Source organism: Peromyscus eremicus, chromosome 4 (genome assembly GCF_949786415.1).
Source record: "Peromyscus eremicus chromosome 4, PerEre_H2_v1, whole genome shotgun sequence".
NCBI lineage: Eukaryota > Metazoa > Chordata > Mammalia > Rodentia > Cricetidae > Peromyscus > Peromyscus eremicus.
Genome location: NC_081419.1, coordinates 110,508,170 through 110,524,504, shown reverse-complemented (window position 1 = coordinate 110,524,504; position 16,335 = coordinate 110,508,170). Strand labels below are relative to the sequence as shown.

Below are 16,335 nucleotides of genomic sequence, written 5' to 3'. Positions count from 1 at the left end.
ATCGTTCTGTGACCTTAAGCATATTGACATTTATCATGGTACAATCAGTTCCATCCTTCTCTAGAACTCTGTGTTGTGCAAAACAAGCCCTGTACCTTTACCAAGCCTCAGGCAACCACTATTCTACTTCCTTTCTATGAATCTGCCAACTCTAGAGACGTCATATAAGTGGAATCATATGAAATAATTTGTCTTCTTATGATTGGGGTTTATTTTCTTTAATGCAATTTTTTTAAATGTCCTCAAGCTTGATTCATGTTTTAGTATACATAAGGTTCTTTTTAAGGTTGAACAATATTCCATTGAATGTATACACTATATTTTATCTGCTCATTCAATTGTCTATACACACTCAAATTACTGTCACCCAACAGCTATTGTGAGCATGCAGCTATGAGTCTGGGAGAGAAAATTCTTTTCTAAAACTGTGCTTTAAATTAGTTCTAGCGTGCAATCAGAAGTGGGATTGCTGGATAATATGATAATTCTATTTTTGTTATTTTGAGAAACAATAGAGGTCACATCATTCTACATCCCCACCAACAGTACATATGTTCCATTATTTTCCCCAATTTTTACACATCTTTGTTAACATCTCTTACTTTTCTTGTCTTAAATTTTGTCCTTCTAATTGTTATTGGACAATATCTCATTATGATTTGGATTTGAATTTTCATAGTAACTAATAATATGGAGCATCTTTTCGTGTGTACCTTGGACATTTGTGCATCCTTTTGAGGAAATGGCTATTAAGACATTTGCCCCATTATTAAGTTGGTTTATTGTTGTTATTAAAATTAAAGGTATTTTATGCATTTTGAGTCCAAATATTGTCAGATAGATAATTAGAAGTTATTTTCCCCCATTATATGGGTTGCCTTCTCACTCTTAATTATGTCTTTTGATGCACAGAAGTTTTTAATTTAAGGTAGCCTAATTTATCTATTTTTACTTTTTTTTGCCTATGCTTTTGGTATCTTATCCAAGAAATCATTGCCAAAGCCATTCGTTTGCTTTTAACAAAATCTGTCTTCTAAAACATAAGAGATGATTTGCAATGTAAATCAATTGGACAGCCTGGATTAATTTTTGTCATTCAGAACACAGGATATTAAAAACAGATAAAATTAAAACTGGCAAACTGGAATTTTATTGAAACTCACCCTTTAAATTTCTTTTATTTTTTGCAAAAAAAAAGTGCATTTTATTTGCTTAGTCAGTTGAGTATCTCCCAGTTGTGGTCATGGATCCTTTCATATCGAGATACAGTAGGAATGCTTTGAAGCCAAAGGAAAAGTGTCTTTGTTTTACCTATACTTCCTAGTTTAGTAAGTCTCAAAGAACATCTCAATACATACCCAAAGTAACAAAATATTAGGCCAAGAAAGGCTAATGACACAGTCCATACTACCATGTATGGTACTTTGGGCCAAACTAAGACCTTGCACATACCAGGTACTCTCTAACTCTTCACTCATTTAGGTCAGAGTCTCACTGTGTTGCCCATTCTAACTTTAAACACGTTCTTCTCAGATGGGCCTTGGAGTTGCAAACTTCCTGTGTCAGTCTCCCAGGAAGTTGGCACTTCAGGTTTGTGTCCCTGTCTTGACTTGGGCATTTTTTTTATTGATAAATGACCTGGGATCCTTGGGAAAAACTATTTCAGTGACCAACCAACAGTGAGTTCCGATGATGCCATGCTTATGTGTAGAATAGAAGCTTACGGCTTTATTTTGGACAGCCTTTCTGAACAAATAAGCAATAAATATCAGTGGAATGCTGGTAGTGCTATGTCACATCTAAGTTGAGCAGGTGATGTAAGAGAAATATGAGGATGAACACTGGGTTATCCCAAAAACATGTCTGAAGAATCTCTTCCTAAGTTCTATAAACATTCCTAGAAGCAGCTACCTTGTCCCCAGGGACTCCTATATCTCAAACATCCCAGAGGTATTAGCAAAGCATATGTCAAGATGCTAAGAGAGTCTTGTGTAAACTCCATGTGTGACAACCTGGCTTCATATTTTACAACTCATGTTGTTTGTTGAAATGTGCAGCATTTAGACGTTGAAGAGCCGTTTAAGAGACTGGCTTCATATGCCTTCCTTTGCAGATTGGGCAATGAAGCCCAGGGAGACACTAAGTTGACACAAGCTGCCAGCAAATGATGTCAAAATCTTAATGAGGCTACCAAATCCAAAGATTTATATATTGTTAGAAAGGTCACCAGAGGCAGAACCAAAAAGAGAGATGTGTAGATATGCCCCCTATGACTCAAGACTCCTCCTTTGTGTTCTAAATCGGAGATTTAGGATTCTGTACTGACTTTCTCCCAAAGTAATGAACAAGCCACAGAACCCCACCCATGGGAACTATTCCTTCCCACCACAGTTCTGTCTTAGATGACCTTACTGACCTGGGCTGGACTGTACTTGGTTTTCTGCACTTATATCTATCTTTGATGAAAGGAACTTCATTCTATACAGAAAGCATAGCTCACTACTGTATCATTGCTACTGTTTTCACAAAATATTGTATTGGTAAGACTGGCAGTTTTTCAAATGACCAGACTCATGAGCTCTTCCACATAGCAGCATTCACTGGAAAATTATTAAACATCTGTGCAAGTCATTTGGGTTGAATTATATTTTAAGTGTGCAGTGAAATTGGGCTAGTGCATTAGAGCTCCTTTTAAACAGTGTCATATGTGCTAACAAAATTCTGTTCTTCAGGGCAAACTGGTCTTGAGGAAGGTTTGAGGGAAGGGTTTTCAAAATTCTTGATTAAGAAATATGTACAAGAAGTCAGAAAAGACACATGAAGAGTCCCTGGTAGATTATACATGAAAAAAAGAACAAAAGCACACCATAACCTGGGCATTACAATCTTAGCCACTCCTATTCATACACAAAAAGCCAGCTTATTCACTGCTTTAAGCAATAAGTGGAAAATCCATAAGGAGAGATGCTCTTTTCTTCTCAGAATCTGGTATTCCAGTGCAGTAATTTCTTGAATTGCATAGCAGAACAGAAATGGGGCAAAGACATGAGTGCCAGGACTCATAGTTCCTCTGGATGTTACAAAGAACTTCTCAAGAACAGGCTGCCTTGTGAGAAACAGACTCTCATGCAAATGGCTCTGGAGAAACTGAACTGTTCTCTCTTGGGGCTATTGCAGAAGTTATTTCTTAGCTGGGTGATAAGAATACTAGACAACTGTCAGGGTCCTTTTGATTCAAAAGAGTGTAATCATTGGTACATGAGTCTTAGAAATGAATATTTACCTAACTGAATTTGGAATATATGTGTTTCTGGAATCCACACAGAGACCAAGAGGCAGTTACTTCTCTGGTTGCAGAAAGATCTGGAATGAGGTAGAACCACAGAATGTTGATGGTGTGCTGGGAATGCAGAAGAGGGATGTGAAACAGGAGTGTGGAGGACTGGAGAGCCAGTGACAAAGGAGTCAAAGTGAAGAGCAATTTTGGTGTCATTTCTTAGTACATTACTTCCATCAACTTTATCCTTTCCATCAAGAACAATTGGCAAAGGTCACACGAGGACCCTTTATTGGCTTGCAGTCACAGTCACTAACCCTGAGTGCTACTAGAGTGGCAGTCGACTCTTCCTGGGTTTTCAAATAACTCCTTCGATTCCAATTTTGAACCCTTTCCTGGGTCCCCTTCAGTTTTATCACACTCAGGGCTTACATGTGGGCTCCCATTCTTGCCATTTCCACAGTTATCTTCCTACTCCTGCCCTTCCATTCTTCCCTAGAGTCCCTGACCTCAGGTAAGCCCTCATATTGTGATTCCCTCTTCTTCACTCTCAAAATCAAGGCTGTGAGTTATTCCTCCCCTCCCTGGTCCTCTTAGATATGTCAGAGCAGAAATTAGTGACACACCAATGAGTTAGGAAAAAAAAACTCTGTAACCTTATTGAATGATGTTTGCACAACAGTCAAGTTTTCTTTGAATTGAAAAGCCATGTCTAGGGTTGCAAAGTACATGTAGTCATCAGCGCTTAGGGCTACTCTTGTAAGGCACAGTTTAGCAGTGTACTCTACTTTCTACCGGTGGGATCAGCCCCTTCTATATCTGTGTATAAACTTAGAAGCTATGTAATGAGGATAATTTTTAAAAACCTTGCCAGAATCTGTATTCATTCAACCAAATTTTACCAGCTTTATTCTGTGGAGGTGACATTGGACTCTAGGAATGGAGAGTAGATAAAATCACACTAGTAAGAATTTACTGATTTCTGGGAGCTTAGATGTTTACTGGCTGCGCAAGGAAGTTGTTAATTTTTCTTATTGACTATTGTTTTATTATTTTTCATGTAAGTCATTCATCTGAGTGTTATGTAGAGATGAAGATCATTTTCAGTTTATTGGAAAGAAATGCCTTAAGAAGATAGGATATCAGAAAATACAAAAGATATGAATGGGATGAAATATGAGAGACAAGGATCAGCTTTAAGAAGTTATACTGTGACTGATAGATGAACTCAATTAGCTAGAGTCTTTATAACCAAGATTATATGTATGAACATAGCATACATCAACTTACCTTTAAGAATTCAAACCCAAGGCACCCAGGGTAGACATTTTTCAGACAAAAAGGAAGACAAAATCAAACTGTTTGCTGTCATTGAGCCAAAGCTGTAAAATGGAGCAAGGAAAAAATAATTCTAACTCAGTATTCCTTCAGCATTTGAAGTGCCTTTCCACCACACAGACATGTTTTTCTTTACAGTATCCACTGTTTCAAGGCACCAAAGCTAGACAACAGGACCCCTGTCTTCACACTCATGTGCCATAAAGGCCATTCTGAAAACCCACCATACAACTTGAGGGCACTGACTGATTATCTTTGCTACTTGGAATCAAGGAGAAAATCCCACATCTGGTCAAAGTCAGTTTTCTTAAACATTCTCCTCTGTCAAACCTTTTAGCCAAATTGTTAGAGAAAGTGCAATAGCAGTGTTCATCTCTTTTTTCTTCTCTTTGTTTGATCAATACTTGAGATAGAATATAACAGTTTCTTTGGTAAATGAGGCTTATAGCTGATATCTGTTACTGTGAGACATACAGAGGCTGTCTACTGCTCTATTTTTAGAAACAGAAGGTATAACTTTAAAAAAAGAAAGTGCTTTTCTCTCTCACCCCAAGCATGCACGTTGCTTATTTCACTTGTATCAAGAAAAACTTAGCTTTTTCACAATCTCACCTTAAAAAAAACCCACCTTTTAGTTGTTGATGGCATTCTGAAAGTCCTCCCACAAGGTTCTTCCACTGCACTCTGACTCTTTAGAGGGGAGACTCCTTCTCCATGGGCCGGAAAGCTGGGAAGTGTCCAGTAAACATCAGAGAACTAAATCTTTCTGTGTTTTCAGCCAGTGGGTTCTTTGTAGCATTGCTAGATTTCAGCACCCAGTTTCTGTCCTTGTTCAGGTCACAGTTTTTTCTCATGTCTCCTTTGAAAATGTAAAAAATAGCTAAGATAAAAGTACTCATGGCAACTATCAAGCAGAGAGCATATAGGGTACCAACGATGGCTGAAGCAAGCATGAGATCCACAAAGAAAATGATCAGCTTGACCAACATGTCTGCATATCCTCTTGTTCACAGAATGTGTTTTAAAATTCCCAAAGCATTCACTCACTAGGCAATTAAGAATTTGAAAAATATGGTCAGGAAAAGGACATTTCAGAATATGCTAATGTAAGTTGTGATTTCTCCAAGTATCTACCAAGGGAAACTTACATGATGAAATTTTTGATTTCCCAACTAGTACAAAATAGTGACTAAAAGTCAAGTCTGGACTATTGCTTCATCACCAAACCTATAATGGGGAGAAAGACAAGGGTTCATCTTATTCCCTGTGTGATTCACTTGGATTGTAGACTTCTGAGCAATGGAACTATGTTAACATGCATTTGCAAGAATTCTATGTATAATTCTATGTTTCTTAGAAAACAAAAATGTACTGATCTAGTGTGAAGGGAAAATAAACCCATTTTCATACATGCAAAGACTCAAAAGTTTTACTTCTCTTGCATGTGCTGATTTTCTTCAAATTACTTAAGAATACAATATCTTCATTTCCTTGGAATATATATAAAAAACCTTGACCCTGACCAATAGATCCATGAAATTAAATTGTGAAATCACAGCTCAATGCAGATATAAAAGGCAATACATTCAAATTAGTAAGCAAGTTAGAGAGCTACTACAGACAGGAGGTTATGGTGATATTTTATTTGTACTGAAATGTGATTTTATTTGTATGTTAATAAATAAAGTTGCCTGGGGGTCACAGCTAATAGCAAGCCATAGCAGAGCTGGGCGTTCATGGCACACATTTTTTTTTTTTAATTTTTATTTTGCAATACAATTCAGTTCTACATATCAGCCACAGATTCCCTTGTTCTCCCCACTCCCGCCCCCCTCACCTTCCCCCCAGCCCATCCCCCATTCCAATCTCCTCCAGGGCAAAGCCTTCCCCACAGACTGAGATCAACCTGGTGGACTCAGTCCAGGTAGGTCCAGTCCCCTCCTCCCAGGCCGAGCCAAGGGACCCTGCATAGGCCCCAGGTTTCAAACAGCCAACTCATGCAATGAGCACAGGACCCGGTGCCACTGCCTGGATGCCTCCCAAACAGATCAGGCCAATCAACTGTCTCACCCACTCAGAGGGCCTGATCCAGTTGGTGACCCCTCAGCCATTGGTTCATATTTCATGTGTTTCCGTTTGTTTAGCTATTTGTCTCTGTGCTTTATCCAACCTTGGTCTCAACAATTCTCACTCATATAAACCCTCCTCATTCTCGCTAATTGGACTCCCAGAGATCCACCCGGGGCCTAGTCATGGATCTCTGTATCCAGATCCCTCAGTAGTTGGATGAGGTTTCTAGCACGACAATTAGGGTGTTTGGCCATCCCATCACCAGAGTAGGTCAGTTCGGGCTGTCTCTCGACCATTGCCAGCAGTCTGTTGTGGAGGTATCTTTGTGGATTTCTGTGGGCCTCTCTAGCACTTTGCTTCTTCCTATTCTCATGTGGTCTTCATTTACCATGGTCTCCTATTCCTTGTTCTCCCTCTCTGTTGTTGATCCAGCTGGGATCTCCCACTCACCCAAGCTCTCTTTCCCTCGACCTTCGCCCTTCACTACCCCCACTCATGTCCAGGCTGTTCATGTAGATCTCATTCCATTTCTCTGTCATTGGGCGATCCCTGTGTCTTTCTTGGGGTCCTGTTTTCCAGGTAGCCTCCCTGGTGATGTGAGTAATGGCACACACCTTTAATCCCAGCACTTGGTAGGCAGAGCTAGGCAGATCTCTGTGTGATCAAGGATACAGCCAGCATTAGAGACACATGCCTTTAATCTCAATACCAACCATAGAAGATCTGGAGGTCTGTACAAACAGGCAGTGATGAGGCAGTCATGTGGTTGGGTTTACAACCAATGAGAAGGTAGAACAGAGAGTCTATATAAAGACAAACACTCAGGAAGTAGGTCTCTTGGCTGAAGTGGCTAGCTGCAGCAGACGGGTAAGGCTCTTAGCTCTGATCTCTTGGCTTTCTTCTTTGCATTGGTTCTGTGTTTCTTATTTAATAAGACAGTTGGTTACATCTACAGGAGGTCAGAAGGCAGTTGTTTTCCTGAACTTAGTTGTATGGTTTAAAACAACAATGCTGTGAAAACACAATGCTGGACACTTTAATTAACAAAATAAATGAAACATCTAGGAAAACATAATGTTGTATAGCAAGTATGGTTTTCAAATGACATGAACTGAACTGAAGCACAATTGAGAGAAAATGATGGAGTAGAAGGAATGAGAATTCCTTTGTCCTGAGCATGGAGAATCTTTCTTCAAGCATCAGAGACTAAGAGTGTGTGAGCCTTCTTCCCAAGGCTTCAGTTATGCTGCCTGGTTCTACAGTAAACTTTTCCAATCTTCATCTATCTAAAATGCTGATCAAGATTGATCTATTTATTCATTTATGCATGTGTGTATGGGTACAAGGGTGTGTGTGTGTGTATATACCATGGGGCACATATGGAGGTCAGAGAACAATCAATGAAGCTGGGTTTCTCCTTCTGTCATGTGGATCCCTGGGATTGAATTAAGGTCATCAGGCTTGATGGAAAGCACTTTTACATATTGAATCATAATATCTGCTCTGTTACTGGTTTTATAAGTCTAGAGTCTTAGAAACAATACAAAGCAGCTTAATCTACAATGATGATAGAACAGAATGTTTGGGCTCTAAACAAAACAATTTAAAGGTAGTGACACAGACAACTTTGGAAGCACAGCTGTGGAGGTAAAGAGAGTAAAGTAATATTAATTTATATATTTTATATAATTGCAATTTAAGAGATACTCTCTAGTAGGAAATGCACACTAGGTACAGATAAACAATAAAGATGGTTAGTATTAGAAATAGAAACACAATTACAACATTTAAGATTTATTTATTTATTTTGTATACAGCATGTATGACCAGAAGAGGGCACCAGATCTCATTACAGGTGGTGTGAGCCACCATGTGGTTGCTGGGAGTTGAACTCAGGACCTCTGGAAGAGCAGTCAGTGCTCTTAACCTCTGAGCCATCTCTCCAGCCCAGTTACAACATTTATAAGACAGAATGGGTAGTAGAAAGTGTTGCATTTTTCATCTTCATGGCAGGGAAGCAACAGTCTGTTTGACATTGCCAGATATCAAGCTGCATTGGTAAGCCTTCTTTCTATCTAGATCAGATGGTCAGGTGAGTATCACAAGTCTCTGCACCTCCTGAATGCTTGAAATATAGGCAGTGGGTTGACATGTTCTCTAACTGTGAAACGTAACCTAGACAAAAAAAAACTATGAAAATATTTGTAATTGTGTTTGATGACATTAAGAATGTTTGAGACCATTAGATATATGGTATTAAGTATGTACTTCAAATCAACTTTCACTTCCTTTTCCTTTTAAAGACACAGCTACTAGATAAATCATACATAATGTACACTGTGTTTCTATTAGGTCATACTGGTCTAGAAATGTCTAGATAATTGGCAGAAAAATAATCCAAGCCAAAAATGTTTTAACTGTAAAGTTTTACAATGCAAATTTTGTCAAGTTTATCTATTGCTACTAAGTAAATGTTTAATGAAATATAAATAAAATGTGGTATGCACAAGTGAAGATTCTAGAGAGTTTTAAAGAGTGCATTATGTGGCTATACAGGAGACAAAAGTCAAAAGAACAAAGCAAAGATAATTTAGAAAAAATATAAATTGACACAACATATGAAGACTGAAAAGGAATGGTAATTAAAAATGTGTATATTATTGATGAGAAATTAAAACTTAATTATAAATTTATTTTATTGATCTATATTTCAAAGCTTAAAACAGGTTTCAGAATCATATGGTAGATTTTGCATATTAGACTAAGTAGTAATTGGAAACTACCTGGTAGCTGGTGGTATTATGACCATTAACACAGATGAATTGGCTCTGTGCTTAAGTAGTGTACATATGCCCCATCATAGCAGAGACAGACTTGGTTGTGATTGTGTACTTTACCAAAGTAGCTCATCCTCAAGTAAAGAAGCAGTGAAGAACTTGAGAGGTGAGGGTGGAGGAGAAAGCTCAGTGGGAGAGTGCTTGTCCAGTATGCTGCATGAGGGCCTGGGTTCAATCCCCAGACTGAAAGAAAGAAAGAAGAGGGGAGAGAGAGACAGAGAGAGAGAGAGAGAGAGAGAGAGAGAGAGAGAGAGAGAGAGAGAGAGAGAGAGAGGGAGAGAGAGAGAGAGAGAGAGAGAGAGAGAGAGAGAGAGAGAGAGAAGACACACATACATCAGAGTTGAATATCCTTAAGTGTATAAAAATCTTGGAGTTAGGACTAGACATGCTAGACAGCACAACTTTAATACATAGAGAGGTTTGGTGCCTCAGATTTTACAGATGGACAAGCTTTTTTTCTATATGCAAATTAGATCACATTTTGACTTCCAAAAACATTATATTCAAAATTTCATTCTAATTATCCCCTCAGGATACAGATTCCCTTATTTAGATGCAATTTAAACCAGTAGCAATCAAGGTTTCAGTCTATTTAAAATGGCTGAAGTTGGTTATTGCAGCCAAATCATACATTTAATATCCCTCAATTTTCAGATCAAATTTCCTAAGACTCACTATAAATCTGTCTGCTTCTCTCCAAATGTCTTGGGTAGAACTTTTCAGAATCAAATGATGCTATGCCATGATTTATGTGTACCTGAACTTTCAGTGTCTTCCCTGCCCTCTATCATTCTTTAAACTCCAAGTAACATATTTGCAAAGAACTACAAAGCAACGAGTTAGATGAGGCTTGATTTTTTTCCCCAGTATTCCAAAATGAGCTGCATGACCCTACACATGCTGTGGTTCTGGTGGTGGAGTAATTCCACCTTGGACTCTGCAGCCCCCTGAGTTCTGTTTTGTGTTTTTTTCAAGTCAGCAATGTACCATTAAAAGCCTTTTCCCCAACATGTTACTACTGGGGAAGGTAGAGATGCACTTCAGTGCTTTGACACTTTATTTTCCATAAACATTAGGTGATGTTCCAAATTTTGCTTGTACTTTTCCAGTATTAATTTATGGAGGAAGAAGCCTTTCTAGCCTAATATAATATAATTAAATACAATGACTAGAGCGTTTTCTGAATATTATTTAGGTGAACCTCCAGGCTTTTAAAAAGGATTAAGTTGTCTTTCTCCATTGACACCATGCTTGGCCACATGGCTTGCTCTGGCCAATAAAATATCCTTAGAAATGCCAGAAAGCAGTTTGAGGAAACGATCTGTGTTTTGTACTTTGTGATTTTACCACCGTCCTTTCCCCACAGCCCCAGAACTGGCTGGTCACAGATGGAATGATCCTTGAGCCTGGATGAGTTCCAGATGGAAGAGCCACAGCTGATCTATCACTATTATATAAGATGAACAAGAAAGGAAGCTCTGATGATGTAAGCTATTGAGATTTGGGAGTTGGAATGGCTTTTCTCACACAGTATAATTCAGGCTAAGTTGACCGATAGAATCAGCTTCCTCCTCAGAAGCTGAAGAATTGTTTTAATAAGAATAAAAGGAAAGTCAGAAGAACTTAAGTCATCAAGAATGAATTGTTGAGGAGGGAGGGGGAAACTGTGGCCAAACTATAAAATAAATAAATAAGTGAATGAATGAATGAATGAATGAAATGAAATGTTGCAAGTTTTGAGATTCTTAGCTTATCATCTTCATACATCCTTAGTAAGATATTGGACATCAAGCAAGCTGTTTTCGGTAATATTGGATGCCCATGGTTGAAGGCACCTGGTAATCTTTATTCTTCTTGCCAGGATGAATATAGGTCTGTAATTTTAATATCTAAACCTCTCCCTTGCCTTTTCTCTTACAGCCCACCATTAAGCTTGCATTATGGACTTCTCTGGTAGGAGACCATATTGTTTGAAGAGTATTGGAAAAACAGACCATCTGAATTTGTAGTGGAACTCACAGCAATGATTGGGCATAAAATTCCAAACAGCATTTTGGCCAAGTGCAGAGAAGTAACTGAGGTGAACTAGCTAGTCTGATAGACTTGAAACTACACTTATATTAAAGGGAAAGACCACTGAATGCAGTGCACGAGAGTGCTTCAGACCACAAATCATCAGGTCTTTGGCTTTGACACCAGTTCCACCACTCATAATTTAAACTCTTCATTTTAATGTCCACTTTCATCTCTGAAAATGATGTAATGAATACATGTGTCTTTCAGTCAGTCTGAATTCAAATTCTGGGTAGCTTATTAGTTGTTGGTCCATGGGAAGCTGTTTGTCATTTCTCAATGTCAATGTCTTCTGTCGGAATAGAGGGGCAGTGATAGCATCTGCCTAATGTGGTCATTGCAAAAATAAAATGAATTAATGGCTCCATAGTCTGGTAAAGAGCCTTGCGAACTTGAATAATGTAAGTTATCTTCACAGCTATCACGCATCATTTTTGTTGCTCTTTCTCAGTTTATTATGCAACTTACATTTCTTTGACTGTGATTCTTTGAGGGTAGCAGGAATTGAAGACGTTTTATGGATTAGCCATATTAGGGCAATATCTTCTTGTGAGACCACTGAAGTCAAGAATAATTTGTAGCCACAAATTAATTATAAAATGCATGCCCACTTGGGTAATGTGTTCCCAATATAGTCCTTTGTGTTGAAGCTTTAATCTGACTTACTTGCTTTCTACACCAGGATTTCTGAACCATGAAAATGAATTTTACCAAGCAGACACTAGGTAATAAATCCTATCACATAGAAAGGAACTGATCCTTTCTTCTGGGCTTTTAAAAAGACTGCTGTGTCTGAGGTATCTATATGGAGCCTCTTTTGGCATAGCTGACATGGCCTTTGAGAGACGTTTGGAATTGTGCAAAGCCATATTACTTTAGGAACAAAATACTTATTTCAACCTAAATTAAAAAAAAATATTTTGGCCAAGCAAAAGATAACTGTGGGATAATAATTTTCCCTACAGTTGTAGAACTTAGATGCATTCTGAGGAGTTTTATGCCACCTTCCATATTCAAATTTTCGGCTTGTGGGTAAGGTGTCTGTTCAAATTAGTTGAGAAATACCAGGGCTCTGTTGAAACTTGCAGCTTGCCCATGAAAACAGCCTGTCGGCCATAGCTTTGTCTTAAAACACAAAGGCTGAGCTCTTCATTCAATCCAGTGAGACAGTGAAATGCGATGGAGCTTAGACAGGAGACAGTAAGAAACGACCGCGTCAGCTTTGGGAGATTGTAGAAGTTAGGGTTATTTTCCTCTGTGGTTCTTTCCTCAGTGTTTTTCCCACAAGGCCTTGCTTTTCTTTTCTTCTTTTTCCCTGTGCATTACACACAGCAACAGCACCACCTACTGGCTTGTTCTATTGCTGATTTTCTGTGGTGATTTTTATAGCTTCCCTGGGGGATTTAGCCATGGTTTCACTTTCATGACCCTGCTCTTGTTCTCCTGAGAAACTTCATGGTAAAGCTGTTTTGTAGTTAACTTAATAGCTCTCTATTATTAAAAAAGATATCTCAAAATAAACTCTTAGTTCCTATACCACTTCTTCTTTGACATAATTTATGTAAATAAATTTTCTCTTATGGTATAATGTAAATGAATTGTCTCAGGAAATAAATAAAATTAACAGTCTAATGACACTAGCCAGTTAACCAGCCTAGTTTCTTTTTCTTCCTTAAGTATTATTTCTGTGTCCAGGAGGGTATGTGCGTGTGTACATAATACATAATACATACACACACATATGTATTACTCTTGGAGTTATAAATTTATCATTATTTTCTTTTTTTTTTTTTTTTACATTTGTACCATTAGAAGTTTTAATTAGCTTTTTTTTTTTTTTTTAATTTTTATTTTGCAATACAATTCAGTTCTACATATCAGCCACAGATTCCCTTGTTCTCCCCCCTCCCGCCCCCCTCACCTTCCCCCCAGCCCGCCCCCCATTCCAATCTCCTCCAGGGCAAAGCCTTCCCCACAGACTGAGATCAACCTGGTGGACTCAGTCCAGGTAGGTCCAGTCCCCTCCTCCCATGCTGAGCCAAGGGACCCTGCATAGGCCCCAGGTTTCAAACAGCCAACTCATGCAATGAGCACAGGACCCGGTCCCACTGCCTGGATGCCTCCCAAACAGATCAGGCCAATCAACTGTCTCACCCACTCAGAGGGCCTGATCCAGTTGGTGACCCCTCAGCCATTGGTTCATATTTCATGTGTTTCCGTTTGTTTGGCTATTTGTCTCTGTGCTTTATCCGACCTTGGTCTCAACAATTCTCTCTCATATAAACCCTCCTCATTCTCGCTAATTGGACTCCCAGAGATCCACCTGGGGCCTAGTCATGGATCTCTGCCTCCAGGTCCATCAGTAGTTGGATGAGGTTTCTAGCACGACAATTAGGGTGTTTGGCCATCCCAACACCAGAGTAGGTCAGTTCGGATTGTCGCTCGACCATTGCCAGCAGTCTGTTGTGGGGGTATCTTTGTGGATTTCTGTGGGCCTCTCTAGCACTTTGTTTCTTCCTATTCTCATGTGGTCTTCATTTACCATGGTCTCCTATTCCTTGTTCTCCCTCTCTGTTTTTGATCCAGCTGGGATCTCCCACTCACCCAAGCTCTCTTTCCCTCGACCCTCGCCCTTCACTACCCCCACTCCTGTCCAGGCTGTTCATGTAGATCTCATTCCATTTCTCTGTCGTTGGGCGATCCCTGTGTCTTTCTTGGGGTCCTGTTTTCCAGGTAGCCTGCCTGGTGATGTGAGTAGCAGTCCAGTCATCCTTGTTCCACATCTAGTATCCTGTTATGAGTGAGTACATACCATGTTTGTCTTTCTGAGTCTGGGATACCTCACTCAGGATGATTTTTTCTAGATCCATCCATTTGTCTGCAAACCTCATGATGTCATTGTTTTTCTCTGCTGAGTAGTATTCCATTGTGTATATGTACCACATTTTGTTTATCCATTCTTCAGTTGAAGGGCATCTAGGTTGTTTCCATGTTCTGGCTATTACAAACAACGCTGATATGAACATAGCTGAACAAGTGCTCTTGTGGTGTGGTTGAGCATTCCTTGGGTATATGCCCAAGAGTGGTATAGCTGGATCTTGGGGGAGATGGATTCCCAATTTTCTAAGAAATCGCCATATTGATTTCCAAAGTGGTTGTACAAGCTTGCATTCCCACCAGCAGTGGAGGAGAGTTCCCCTAGCTCCACATCCTCTCCAGCATAAGGTGTCTTCAGTGTTTTTGATCTTAGCCATTCTGACAGGCGTAAGGTGGTATCTCAGAGTTGTTTTGATTTGCATTTCCCTGATGATTAGGGATGTTGAGCAATTCCTTAAATGTCTTTCAGCCATTTGAGTTTCCTCTGTTGAGAATTCTCTGTTTAGTTCTATAGCCCATTTCTTAATTGGACTGTTGGGCATTTTGATGTCTAATTTCTTGAGTTCCTTATATATTCTGGATATCAGTCCTCTGTCAGATGTGGGATTGGTGAAGATCTTTTCCCATTCTGTAGGCTGTCGCTTTGCTTTGTTGACCGTATCCTTTGCCCTACAAAAGCTTCTCAGTTTCAAGAGGTCCCATTGATTGATTGTTTCTCTCAGTGTCTGTGCTACTGGTGTTCTATTTAGAAAGTGGTCTCCTATGCCAATGTGTTCAAGACTACTTCCTACTTTCTCTTCTAGCAGGTTCAGAGTAGCTGGATTTATGTTGAGGTCCTTGATCCACTTGGACTTAAGTTTTGTGCACGGTGATAGATATGGATCTATTTGCAGCCTTCTACATGTTGATATCCAGTTTTGCCAGCACCATTTGTTGAAGATGCTTTCTTTTTTCCATTGTGCACTTTTGGCTTCTTTGTCAAAAATTATTTGTTCATAGGTGTGCGGATTAATATCAGGGTCTTCAATTCGATTCCATTGGTCCACATGTCGGTTTTTATGCCAGTACCAAGCTGTTTTTATTACTGTAGCTCTATAGTACAGCTTGAAGTCAGGGATCGTGATGCCTCCAGAGGTTGTTTTATTGTACAGGATTCTTTTGGCTATCCTGGGTTTTTTGTTTTTCCATATGAAGTTGAGTATTATTCTTTCCAGGTCTGTGAAGAATTGTGTTGGTATTTTGATGGGGATTGCATTGAATCTGTAGATTGCTTTTGGTAAGATTGCCATTTTTACTATGTTAGTTCTGCCTATCCATGAGCATGGGAGATCTTTCCATTTTCTGACATCTTCTTCAATTTCTTTTTTCAGGGACTTAAAGTTCTTGTCATATAGGTCCTTCACTTGCTTGGTTAGTGTTACCCCAAGGTATTTTATGTCATTTGTGGCTATAGTAAAGGGTGATGTGTCTCTGATTTCCTTCTCCGCTTTTTTGTCCATTGTATATAGGAGGGCTACTGATTTTTTGGAGTTGATCTTGTATCCTGCTATGTTGCTGAAGGTGTTTATAAGCTGTATCAGTTCCTTGGTGGAATCTTTGGGGTTGCTCAAGTATACTATCATGTCATCTGCAAATAGGGAAAGCTTGACTTCTTCCTTTCCAATTTGTATCCCCTTAATCTCCTTATGTTGTCTTATTGCTCTGGCTAGAACTTCAAGTACTATATTGAATAAGTATGGGGAGAGCGGACAGCCTTGCCTCGTTCCTGATTTTAGTGGAATTGCTTTGAGTTTCTCTCCATTTAATTTGATGTTGGCTGTTGGCTTGCTGTAAATTGCCTTTATTATGTTTAGGTATGTTCCC

At 39.2% G+C, this 16,335-nt stretch overlaps 1 long non-coding RNA gene across 2 annotated transcripts in view; it reads left to right on the top strand.

The window, feature by feature from the left end:
• Positions 1 to 11,960, top strand: part of LOC131909709 (uncharacterized) — a 50,435-nt gene extending 38,475 nt beyond the window's left edge. For both annotated transcript variants that reach the window (XR_009378905.1, XR_009378904.1), the window contains 2 exons: positions 10,889 to 11,008; positions 11,443 to 11,960. This is a non-coding gene — a long non-coding RNA (uncharacterized LOC131909709). The remainder of the gene's footprint in view (positions 1 to 10,888; positions 11,009 to 11,442) is intronic.
• Positions 11,961 to 16,335: the final 4,375 nt, after the last annotated feature.